The sequence below is a fragment of the Mytilus edulis genome, chromosome 11 (assembly GCF_963676685.1).
Source record: "Mytilus edulis chromosome 11, xbMytEdul2.2, whole genome shotgun sequence".
NCBI lineage: Eukaryota > Metazoa > Mollusca > Bivalvia > Mytilida > Mytilidae > Mytilus > Mytilus edulis.
In genome coordinates, this window is record NC_092354.1 from 60,596,956 (window position 1) to 60,611,104 (window position 14,149).

The 14,149-nt window shown below is 30.8% G+C and overlaps 1 long non-coding RNA gene across 2 annotated transcripts; it reads right to left on the reverse strand.

The window, feature by feature from the left end:
* Nucleotides 1-12,249: 12,249 nt before the first annotated feature.
* Nucleotides 12,250-13,060, reverse strand: LOC139495950 (uncharacterized). 2 transcript variants are annotated; one of them, XR_011657508.1, is made up of 3 exons: nt 13,001-13,060; nt 12,622-12,694; nt 12,250-12,377 (listed from the first exon to the last, which is right to left on the reverse strand). It is a non-coding gene; the product is annotated as an uncharacterized lncRNA (long non-coding RNA). The 2 variants fall into 2 exon arrangements; XR_011657507.1 differs by having other exon boundaries at nt 12,263-12,377; nt 12,638-12,694; nt 13,001-13,047.
* Nucleotides 13,061-14,149: the final 1,089 nt, after the last annotated feature.

The window sequence follows — 14,149 nt, forward strand, 5'->3', positions numbered from 1 at the left end:
GATATTAACTGATCATGATGTTTTAATTTGGTTTAGTTAACGTTAATACCCCTCAATCTAAAAATCATGGTGTCATGATTTTGAAAAAAAAATTTCATACAAAATATGACTATTCTAACTACACTCAAAATGAGTATAAACAGTTTTTAGATTCTGTCAAAAATATTGATGTTACTGTAGGTGTTTATTCATCAATTTTGAGGTGAACTTTAAATAATGAATGTGGGAGGGGGCGGTGCGGGGTTGAACCTCGTGAGTATACTAAAATAGCGCAACTACAATTCGGCTCTTCAAAGTAGTACTATAATAATTTTTGTTATATAAGAATCCAATCCTAATTATTTTAAGTGACACAACGAAAGGTGAACAAATCGTTTATAAATTAGACACCTACTTCAACCACTAGCTGTTGTATGAACCAATACACAATTTTTATCTTTTCAAGTGTTGAAAATTACAAACTTTTCTTAACGAGGGGACCTTCTTAATAAAATTTGCATTGTAAGTCTTAATGTAATGTGCTACAACCATTTTCATTGGTGGGCATAGAAATTTTTATCAATAAAACTAGAACGCACAGTGGCTTGAACTCATACCCAACATTTGAAACAATCATGGCACAAAATGTGACTTTTACTCAAAGATATAAGAATGATAAAATGGCGATGAGGACATCGTTTTGAAGAAACATGGATTTGACAATGACTAAAACAAATGGATATTTCTACATCAACCTTTACAACAATAACCCACGGTGCAAAGGACATTGCCCAATGGGTCTTGGTGAATTGGGGGAGTTATGCTCTCTCATGGGTATTCTAACTCAAGTAAAAGAAGAGTTCAAGGTAAATTTATGATTCTAAAAACAAAGTAAAAATCTGTACGTCTATTTTTTCTATTTCATTAATAGCTTTAATTAATCGTAGTCAAATATAACTGAAAACATTTTCTTTTCTACAGGAGGAAGATCAACAACAACACGGCGAGAAACGGGAGACAGCTCCACCACAGCCACCAACACAGCCAACTCAACAACAGAATCACAGAACTCTTGATGCGCCCCCATCAAAGAGATATAGAACAGAAGATTTTGATCCATTGGAATATTTTTCCGAATTGAAGTAGTTAACTGGTGCTAAGCAATCTAACTGTGCTATAGAAGAATTCTAAAACTGTAGTCTGTCGTAGTTTAGTTTAGTTTCTAAAGTTTATTCATTCAATTTAATTTGGATAAAATGTTGTGTTATGGTGTAAAATTTATGGGTAAGTTTCTTGTTTTCAGTTGATTTGTTGTTCTGGAAAACGATAAAAACGACATTTTCATGAGTAATATATTTATATACACATAAAAACGAAAATGTGGTGTAATTGCTAATGAGACAACTCTTCACAAGAGACACAGAAATTTGACAACGATAGGTTAACATACGGTCTTAAATAAATATTACAAAATATGTGAACATTTGGCATTTTGTGATGTCCATATGAATAACTGTTAAATGAATTTTTCTAAAAACGTTTGTCATCAAAGTTACACAGACCTGACTTCCGAACATTATTCATAAACAAGATGTGTTTATCACTCCGAATCAAATTCATTTCATTAATGGTAATTTTATTGTCAAATAGACATTGTTTGTATTGTACATGACGTAACTGTTTGTCAATGGCACATTTTGCAATTCCCTTTGCTGTTCGTTTTTCTTTAAGTAGGTACACTTTTGTAGGAATTATTGTTTGTTCACTTGTAACGTTTATTTTTCCATTTTTCACCTAGGTCGAAATTGTTATAAAGTTAGTACTTCTTGTGTCCATCACTTCGAATTGTTCCTCGCCGTAAAAACATTTTATTTCCCTAATGGAATAAGTGTGAAAGGCCGTGAATCCACAATGGAAACAAAGTTGGGTAACTTCAACGGAGAGGTTCTCTCCGAAATTTTGTTCCTACATCAGCCAGCCGCACGCAGTGGGCCATCACAAAAGTCAACCTCAAGGGTGACTGGGGTATAGAAATATCGTCACTTGGTCTTCTCCCGACCGGCAGTAAAAAGATTGCCGAAGTGGGGCGTCCGTTTGGGTGTGCGGGATGTATAAGGTTCGCAGTCACGTCCGGTCAGAAGGGGGGGGGGCGTTAAATCATCCGATGACTCGTGTAAAAGGAGTACCACGCTCTTTGCACGTTAAAACTCCTTGCAACAACAACTATTTGAGGGGTCTATAGGTGGCCTGTTGCAAGGTTTTTGGTTAACTTCCGCAGCGCTTACAGCGCTTTGATTATTTTTTTATGTGCTACGAGCATTTACTGTAATTTAAAGATCAAGTTGTTTGGTCACTCATTGAATATTTTTCTTTATTTTAATGCTTTGATTAGTTATTCTATAATTCATTATCATTATCTCTTTAGTCAACATGTGGAATCACCAACTTGATGTCTCCTCGACAGAGCACAGAGGTAGCTAGTGATACAAATGAACCACAGTATTCAGGAATTGTTAATTTGTCTGATGGCATTAGTGTCCAACAGTCTTCTGATGTTTCACAGCCAGCTATTGGAAACAATAAGGTGATATTGTCTGAAACTTTACAGCCAGACCCTTGTACTGAAGAGACAGCAGTATCTTGTAGTGATGATGGAACAACTCTTGCAGGCAACAGGGTAACTTAAAAAGAATTTTACATTTATCTGATTGTAGATTGGAGTCACAACAGCAATTTTAATGACTGTTACAAAAAATTCGTGTCACTCTTAGATTACATAAATGTAATAAACATTTCTTTTATGTTATTTTTGGTTTGCAAACTCATACCTATGACATATTGTACCTCTTATAGCAATCATGTACAACATAAGTTTTACCACCTTATTTAAATGCACTAAAATGTTGGTAAAAGTTAAATATTAATATATAAGTTTAACTCAATAACCCAAAAATGACCTTAATGTTGTAGGGCTCTGGTGTTCAGTAACCACATCATATTTTATGACCCCAAAGTTGCATCCCATTATTTTATGACTCCAACGTTGTTGGTATTTGGGTGTTCAGTAATCATACACTACTTGTGTTTTAAGTGTAATAATTAAATAAAAGATGAAAAACCATTATGATTTGTATAGAGTATTTGTCACCAAGCCATTATGGTAAACATCACGTGGTTTAACTTGTACCGTAACCATGCAAGTTTTTTTTGGAAATCGTACATTTTCTCTGTTCTTGACCATATTGTAATGTGAAATTTTGTTTTATATTGCTATTGTTCAATTTATAAATATAAGGTATAGATTGTTGATGCTTTGAATTAGAAAAAGTAGATTTGCCATGACTTTTGGACAAAATATGTTGTAAACTATCAATCTAACTATTACAGATACTATAATAGATTATAGGTATCAATATGTTGTTATCAAGAAGGGTAATTGTGTTGCTTAATTCCACAAAGACTGTATTATAATTTATTAGTCAGTACAAGTTAGAGATAAACAAATTTGTAACAATTTATATCATAAGGAAAATTTAATTATGTATTTGGGGACAAATGGCAGATGCTACATTGTGGGTATGTGATGGTCAAGTATTGGACACACAAGATTAGATATAATTCAACAATAATCGTATACATCTGTTCATTACGTCTATAATTAGGAATTTTATCAGTAGTGGTCGTGACATCAAAGATAATTGGATAATCAGTAATTACAATAAAACCTATAAAAGCCTGGGTTTACAATTTGTGTTCAATTCGAACACTTATTTTATTCTAGCTTTTCCTGTTGCTGATTCTGGCCTATCTACCAATTGATTGTGAGTTTGTTTCCCCCTTATTGTGACATACGTCAATACTTTAGCACGGATTATAAAACACAATAACAATTGTCACAATAGAATGGTGCAGGATGTTTAAAGCGAGAGGAAAACCTACAAAACCAGGGAAAACACCTCTAAATTACAGTAAAGAGGCAGAACACCATAAGCTAGATACACCGTTTCATCAATTAAACATTTTGCCAGAAGAGGAGCAATTCGTACTTTAACACCGTTTCGAAAATAAAATTTCTGAACGTGAGGACACAATACCATTCGTTCAAGATCCGTGGACTATATCCCGTTCATACCTTCAAGTGTCTCAACTCCAATCAGGCCATTACAACCAACACGGTTGGTTCGACCCAAAATTCCACAAGCCTTCCTGACGCATTCTACAGGGACATCAACACCTGGACCAGTGCAACAACCGTATCCCGGAACGCCATTACTGGTAAATAAACTTGTATTGTCTGCTTTACAGACGCCGTCCCATTTTTCTTCAAACACGACACCAGAAGCCATAGCAATTGTGACAGCAGCCACTACCGTGCCATCTTCATCTTCAATACCAAGTTCAACGACCTCTGCACCACCACCAGCAACAACAACATCCACCGCTTCAGCAGCTATTTCAGCAGGTAGGACATCAATACCACCTATGAACATTTTTAACATGTCTTCTTTAAAGATTCAAAAATTCAAGGGTGACAATTCTCGAAACCCTGAAACTTGGCTGAACACTTTTAATCAATACTGTTCTTTTTATGATTTAACTAAGCAAAAGAGTGCAGAGTCATTCCCCTTCCATTTGGAAGACCATGTCTGAATTTGGTATGACAGTTTCGGCCACAAAAAAAAATATAATTTTTTGATGAATTGATCTCGGTTTTTAAAGAGAGATTTAAAGACAAACAACATCTGTTGGATCTGACAATATTACAAACTCACCAAGGAAGGACTGACTCTACTCGATTATGTGTCTAGATTGTTAAAATTGTCTACAAATAGAAATATATCTGATGATATATTGCAAGCTTTAGCAATGAATGGGTTAAGGTCTGATTTTAAAACAATTGTCATGACAAAAAAACCCAAAAACATGTTTTTTAGTTTAACGTTTACATATTACACATGGTTTCTGTACTGTCTAATGTCAACTATCGCATTTTAGTATGCGCTCACTCTTACAAATACATCTCCTACAATCGCAGACTTTAACTTTTCTGCACATGGAATAAAGTTCTGTTTAGGTCGTTTAAGCTGAAATTGTTGAAATATTAATGTTGAATTTGACACAACCATTTCTATACCCGCCGCCAAAGAAACTCCAGTGGAATATATAATCAGAGTTATACCTTTAGTTTGCACTAAAAGAAAAGTTCTACTATTCACTGATCTTACAAGTTCGTTTAGATTGTTTTCTAAATCGTCCATGATTATGAACTGATTCAAAATATACTATTCATGTCTTTTTTAAATCTATTTCAAATACGAATTTACCATTTTATTTAACATTTGATTGGTTTAAAAGTAAGAATAACAGGTATAAATTAAAAGTACTAAATATAACTATTTCGACAACTGATGTTTCTTGAATGTAGACAAAATTTGAAGACCAAAAATTCAAAAGAGGTACGAATGGAAGATAGATTTAACTAAGGATAAAGCTTTGTATGGAGATAACTTCTTAGTTTTATCATTTCTAAAATATTTCTTTTTTTTTTTCAGGAGCAAGCCTTCACGACAAAAAGACCAAAGGTTATTGAAATAACGGACTCAGAATCAGATTTCGAATGAGAATTATATATAGACATTTAAAGAAATACCATATGTAAACAATTTTGTTGTAAATATATGTAAACATTTAGGGAAAATACCATATGTGAACATTTTGTTGTAAGTCAAATAAAATTTTGCAATTGATATTCGAAACTTGAATATTTAGTTGGTATTTTTTTTTTTTATGTTCTTATTTGATTAATCTGATCTCATTAAATTTTGTAATTTTTTTTTCTTTATTGATACACTATCAATAATTTAGCAATGACAATGCAAGAATCACTTTTTCAATTGTCCATGGAAACACTTTATCGGATAAGTATAACATGTCATTAGAAATTTATTGGTAACATTTTCAACTTTGATTTTAAAGCAATTTGTAGATTATTGCAATGAACAATTTATACACAGCGATTAAGATATTTTTTTTGTTGGAGAGAGTTGATTGATCAGCGTAACATCGATTTTAACAACAACAATTCTTCATATGCTTCATGTCTATTACATATTGCAAAACATTGCGGGTATTTACGAGAACAGGAAATTTTATCGTACTTACAACATTTAGATGTATTCGTTTTAAGAGATTTTAGGGGGTGCTTTAAAAGAGATATGTGGCATTTTATGATATGCAAAGCTGTACTGAGAACATGTAGAAACTAACTTACCTTCATATATAAGAACCGCTATGTAAATAGACTTAGGCCTAGAGTCAGTAGACCGTGTTTGTATAGTCCTTTTATGGTCCTTATGTAAACATGATCCAAAAACTGTTTTCGAACACCAATCACTTTTAAAGGGGCACTAGCTGTCCAATTCATTTGATTTATCACAATGTAAAACATTTATCCAACCTATTGATAGTCTTAAATAAACAGTTTACAGGTCATGAGCTTGATAATGTTTCGCTTTATATTTAGCTTCGTTTCCTGTGTATTTTAGTCTTAACGCCAACTAATTAACTATCGAGTTGAAACCTGAACACCTCCTATGACCATATTAGCAATATAAACATAACTATAGATATAAATAGATTAAGGAACTTGTGCAATAAGAATTTTGTAGGTCGGTTTAATTTCATATTATAGATAAGAAATATAAGTAGTGTTGTAATGGGAGTTAGAGCATTGATGTTGCAATATAGTGCAATGAAATGTTTGGAATGTGTGACGTCACTTAAAGTATGTGGTATTTTAGGAATGTGTGTCATCATTTTAAAATATGAAAGAAATGTGGTATTTCAGAAAGGTCATATAAGGTTTAATTATATTGCGTATCATATTCTACATAAACCATATCTTCCAACAACTACACATTATTCAACATGCCTTCAGAGAACTGTCAACAACTAGACCGTCAAGCAAGTGTAAGATCGGGTCTGAGTTCCATATACCGAAATTATGATTTCCATTTGAGTTTAGTAAAAATGACTGGGAGTGTGGTTCTCTTATCACTATTAAGTGCAAGTTTGGTACTGACAAATTCTATGTATCAAATAGAGAAGGCAAATGTACGCAATAGATCAGAATGCATCACATCACAAGCACCAGAGGATACCCAAACACAATCGAATAATACATTATGCAGCTACCTGAAACCATTTCAACTCCCAGGAGAGTATTTTGTTACTGTTTGTTTGTATCAGAAAATAGTGAGACTTGATTTTCGGAAATTTTTAAATGGTAAACCAACAATACAAGGACTTTATTTAGATGTGAATCAGTGGAACTATCTAAAGAGACTTCAGAATCACATTGACACCTCAATTGAATTTGCATGGAAGAGAAACATTTAAAGTTGTATGTCAATTTTGTATCCATCATGACTGAATAAATATATATTTCCAACAAGTTAATTCATTTAAACTACACCTCACATTTGACGATACTGTCATTAAAAGGTAGTTTTCTAATAATTGAACAATTATTACATTTAAGTAAATGATGATGGTCAATTGACCATCTGCCATTAAATGGTTATTTTCAGATAATGGGCTATCAATCATTACATTAAAGCAAATGATGATGGTAATCTTTTAAACAGATGTGATTTTAAGAATTAAATTTCCCCCCCCCCCCAAGCAATTTTTAGCTATAATTGAGCAATTGTTGCATTTCTTAGCGATGATGAAAGTAAAGCTGTGAATTTCACACGCCTGCAAATAGTTTGAACTTTGAAAATAATAACCTATACAACAAAACAAAGACATTATTTAGTTAACAAATTTTATTATCATTCAAAAAAACAACAGAATCAGAACAGTGTAATAAAAAGTACCTGTATGTAAAATTGAGGTATTTTGAAGGCTTGGTTAATAAGTGTCAATACTGTTACAAAAACATAAAAACATTTTAGACTTTTTACTTCAGATCAAATGCACACTTTCAGAAATGAAAAATAAAGCAGAGGAAAATAATTTTGATATATAACTGCAGTACAAATTGAATGAATTGCTAAGATCAGTAAAAACAACTACATATCTACTATATATATATATGTTAGCGGCAATAAGTGAAATTAGGCATTAAGCTTAAATCCTAGGCAATAAGCTAACGCCTAGGCATTAAGTTATTGCCTGAAATTTTCAGGCATTAAGCTTATTGCCTGAAATCTGATGATGATTATTCATCCTATTGCCGAAGATAATTTTAGACAATAAGTAAACTCTGGAATTTATGCATATTGGGTGATTTATTCTTGATAAAGAGTCGTTTTTTTATTATATTTCTAATTCTACATTTATAAATATACATTCATTTGACAGATCTTCAAAATTAGTAAGTTTATTTAGTAATTTTGAAAAACAGAATAAACTCATACTTTTTTCGTGTTTGTGTGGTATAAATAAGTATCAAAAAGACTTAAAAAAAGTAATTTTATCCAATTGAAAAAGGGGGGAGATTCTATAGAATAATTATAATTATATTTATTTGAAAATTTGTACACTTCATTAGTCGAGCTGGTTTGAACTTGTCAAAAGTAGACCAAATTAAGATTGGATTTTTTTTTATCACACCATTTTCTATTTTTTTTTTATTGGATAAGTAAATTGTCTTTGTTAATAGTTCGACAATTTGTGATAACAAAATGATTTTTTAACACAAATTTCTATCAAGTTTTTATATTTCTAAATTATTATTTGATGCATTTTAATATAAATAACATATTTTATTTGTTAATTTATTTCTGGTCTCTTGTGGAGATTTGTCATATTGGTAATCATGCCACATCTTCTTTTTTATATTTAGGATGACACTGGGTCCTGTACTTTTGCATTGTTAAAATCGGTGAAATTTGATTTTTTTTCTTCTTTTCATTCTCAAACGTATGTTATTTGCAGTAATAAAATAAAATAGTTGAAGTATTCAGTATTTATATGAAGATGCACGAGATTTTCCTATGAACTTTTAAGTATGAAACCGTGACGCTTCGAATTCAGGTCCCTCAAAGCATAACATGATTTTACCGATTATATATTTAATTTTTACTATTTACAATTATTTTGTTCAATTCTAATATAAAACGTAGTTATATTTTTTACTTATATTTTGTTTCAAAGAGTTTAGATCTACAATTATAATATAAAAAATATTTATAACCTTTCATTTAAAACTAGTAATTATTTTCTAATAATTAATCGGTGTGTGAATTAATGTTTTTGGTCGAATTTGATACAATATTTCATTTTTTTCATTTGCTATTTTCTTTTACGCCAATACTTAGGACATCCCAGCTAATGAAATCCTCAGATAGCTTTCGATGTGCAGAATGCTAAGAAATGTCGTAAGTCGATCCTAACTATATCATATTTTCTGTCCTAAGAATATCTTATAGGACTAATCTTAGGACAGTGTCGATAAACAGGCCACAGTTATCATAATATTATTATGTAACAAAAATATTTTAATTTAAATGAATAAATGTCTTTTATTTACTCGCATTTACATTTTAGGCATTAAGCTTAATGCCTGCTCACATTTTTCAGGATTTAAGCTTAAATCCTAGGATTTAAGACTAATGCCTAACATCATTTAGGCAATAGACTTACTGCCTAGGCGTTAGCTTATTGCCTAGGATTTAAGCTTAATGCCTAATTTCACTTATTGCCGCTAACATATACATTCAACACAACCAGTAACAAATCAGTGGAAAAAGACCATAATCTTGATATCACATAAAACTCCCTGACTTAAATTTAGTATAAAAACTACATGTATATAAATGTAAAGCCACACATATTATAAAATATAAACTTCACCTATATAGAAACATTTAACCTGAAATTTGATAAAAAAATGAGGAATGAATCTTGTGAAAGAAGGGACTGAGGTGAAAGTTGAATGACTTAATAAAAATACAACTATAAACTACTATATATATATAGATACATTCAAAACGACCAGTAACAAATCAGTTGGAAAAGGCCATAATCTGGATATCACATAAAACTCCCTGACTTAAAAATAATATAAAAAACTGTGCTTATAAAAATGTAATGCAACACATATTATAAAATATAAACTTAAACCTATATAGAAACATTTTTACCTTAAGATATATAAAAAAAAATGAAGAATGAAACCTGTAAATATGGGTCTGAGGTGAAAGTTGAATGACTTAATAAAAACACTAATACTATAAAATCACAGATATTCAATTGATTGATGCAACACAAATACAAGCAGTTATAATAACATCAACAGCAAATAGTCAAGTTACAGATATGAAAACAATGAATAATGTAAATAAAATTGAAGTAGATGTTTGGTGGAAATAAATGTATTTAATTTGCACTTTGTAACATATTACAAAAATTTCAGTTCAATTTAATATATGAAGGATTCATTTGAAATAAGAATCAGTGATTACTATACAGTGACAAATTTGGATTAAAGTGTTGTTAATGGTAAAAACCAACAAAATAAAAACATGATTTCATATTACTACTCAAGACAGATTTGAACACATGTGTTGTAAATGATGACACATTCTAGACATTTAAATATATATATATTTTTTTTCAGTTCTTTGCAAGAAAATTCTTACTATATTTAGCAAAGGGGGGTATATGTTTATCATTCAAAATTTAATACTTGGCCATGATGCAATCACAAGTAATACTGTTGATAAAAACATCAATAACAACATCAAAATATTTACATTGTAAGGGTTTATTATATACTCAACAACTAAAAAATTTCCATAAGCACCATTACTAATATAACATTCATAGAGGATGGTTTATCAACCATAGTTCAAACATAAAGCTGCCATTAAATTATCTCCATATTGATAAAAGATAAAAAAAAGATTGAAAATTAATAATCACTGGTTTAAGTATGGTTAGGCAAATGAGGTATATACAGTTAAAACAACTGTACATAAAACATGTGAAATAAAAACTTATCTGCATTGAGAATGTAAATCTATAGTAAACATTTTAAAAAAAAAATCACTAAACAAGTGGAAATATTAATAATGTGGGATGCCAGATATATAATGAATAAAAAAGGATGCTTGTGGAACAATATTGTAAATATAAACTACAATGATTTCTTTCTTTGAATATGCATTCTAAAATATTTCACAAACTCATACAAAACTGAACTTATAATGAACTGCTGAAATTGACCAGTTTCTTAATTTCATGTTATTATTTGGTAACCTTTTCACGAAGCAGATTTAAACCATATACTAATAGTTGCATTGTTCATATAATTTTTGAAATAAAGGACTTAAACGCTGCACTACCCATATAATTTAAGATAGGACAATGGGGGAGAATTTTGGTATTTAATTTGGTTACACTTCTTCACTAGCAATTATCTCCAAAGACTATATATATTGAGAAAACCATGCTTATTTCATACTTGCAAACATTTTAAATTAAGAAAATGGAATCTCATATAGTGTACAGGTTAAAATATCATAAAGAAGAAATTTTAGACCTGGTGGTCTGCCACCAACCGTGTATAATATGCAGTTTAGACGACACGAGTAAAACTGAAGTTTTAACCATGCTATCTTGCTTAGATAGATTGGAAGATTATGATATAGACTTGGCTTCATTATATCATACTTTGGTGCATTCAACTCCGAAACAGGGGTTAATGTATCTGTATTATACTAGGAGTGATATTTTAGTGTGGTTATTTGAATTAATCCAAGCAATGAGGGAGAAAAAGGATGGCGTAGGCAGGAAGATATTGGAGGTGGTAATACTCACAATACAAGAAAGGTAACATTCAATTTTGTTTAAATTTTACACAACTTCTACAAAGACAACCTTTGCACTGGTCGTTTTATACGATCAGATCTTCTTAACCTCTGAGGTGGGATAGGTTGATTAACATTTTGATTAACATTTTGAATAACATTTTGTTGATTATTTTGTCCGTCTTGGTTATTGTGCTGAGGTTGATTATTTTGTCTGTTCCCGTTAATGCCACGAGCTATAGCTGGTATACGCCTTACAAGTTGGTTTAATTGAATGACAAATTCATTTTCTGGAAACAGTTGATGTAATATAAGCAGAGTCAGCAAAATCATATACTGAAAGTAACCTGTAAGAATCAATATATTTGAAATTCAGAATAATGACTTCCACATGACTTAGAAAATGTTAGAATGCATATTCAAAAAAAATAATTTCTAAAAATTAATCTATCTTAATGGCTTCAGGAACTTCAAAATGTATGTCAGATGAAAGTTCGAACAGGTTGGTTTTCTTTGATGAATTGTGGGCTCTGGCTTTTAAGCATCTGTAACAGCAGACAATCAGGGCGATAGCAATGACTAAAAAAAAAACAAGGGGAAAAATGAGTTATTTCCTGTTAATCATGAAGTTTGTTAGAAACCTTAAAAGGTGGATTGCTATCATTTAATATGATCATTTATGTATGTAATACTTGTATTTTAATATCAGGATATGGTGTGCAACTAGTATTTTTTTAAAAACAAATAGGTATACCAAATAAATGTTTGCTTGGCATTTTCACACATTTCTATGATCACACTATGTAATTTTAAAAATATTTACCAATAATCAAGCTTACAGTTGAATACAACCATGCCAATCTTTCATCATCCAAGCCTAAGGATTGATTATCAGTCTGAAAATGGAAACAGAAATGCATTGTTAAGAATTTTACAATTTAAAAAAAGAAATAATGGAATTGTAATTATTTTATAATTGTAGGGAGAAGGTGAACAGAACAATTCAGCTATCACAGATTCATTTTGATGAGGAAGATATTGTGGATAGTCAAAGTACCCCATCACGATCAAATTCTCCTATATTGAATCCACCACCGCCATATTCAGAGCTAGTAACAGAAGTACATGTAGATCAAGTAACCAATGTAAATGAGCAAACAGAAGAAGGTATTTAAGGTACGCATATTTGCTTAATTACTTACATTAGTATACGTAGTAGTCTTGTCTGCTGCCTTTGAAGAAGACACCTGTGCTTCTGATACCTGTAAGAAAAAGTATTTAAATTGTTTTGTTGAAGAAAAAATTATTTGCTACGTAAAATGATCAGCATATAAAAGCTGAATTTTAAACAACATTTCTATCACACTTTCAGTTTATTTGAGGGTTGCTACATGTATCTTATTACTGGTAACTATATGTTTCCATGGTTTGAGTGGCAGTTTGAATCATGGTAAATTTGTCTGCCGTAGATGTTATGGTGGATACATCATGATCAGTTGCCTGTTAGGATAAATAAAATGTTTTCTAGTTAAATATTTGAACTGATGAAGATGTATAAAATATATTAAAAAAAAAAATACTAAGGCATGCACTAGAGATAATACACACCTACAAATTTAAGACAATTTGTGCAACAGGCTAAAGATTGAGGATTATCCTCTATTAAATTCTACAAATACATTTAACAATTTTTCTTTCTTATACAAATTGTTTTTGGTATTAAAATTTATTTGTGAAGATTTTTTTATTCAGTAATTAATTGCTATAACTTTTTTTTCAGATATTGAAACCATTTGACTGTTCAGCTCTAGGAAGGACAATGGAAAAATAGTGCCAATTATAAACATTCAAAATTTAAGAAAACTATTAAATACATATATAATACCAATTGATGTATCATTTGAGAGAAAAATGTAGATTAAAGAGTAAATATTTTCTTGTTTTTTAATTGAAATCAATGTGATGCAATGTAGTCAGTAAATGTTTTTTCAGTGTGAACAGAAAACAACACAAACAAGTTCAGATTGAACAGAAAACATACAAGAACAGTTTTTAAACAGAAATTTTAGGTCAAAATTTTTCTATTGCAAACCAATTTATTGATTTTAAACACAAGAAGCCCTGGTATGATTGCTAATGAAACAACTCTCCAGACATAATGTTGTTGATGTAAGCAATTATACAGTTATAGGTCACAGTATGGGACTTCAACACAGAGCATAATAATTTGACTCACACTGCAAAGTATAAAAGCTTTACGACTCCAAAAGACCAGTTAAAATTCAAATGACAGAAAACCAACGATCAGTTCACTAAGATTAGAGACTCTTGACTTGGGACATGCATGGATA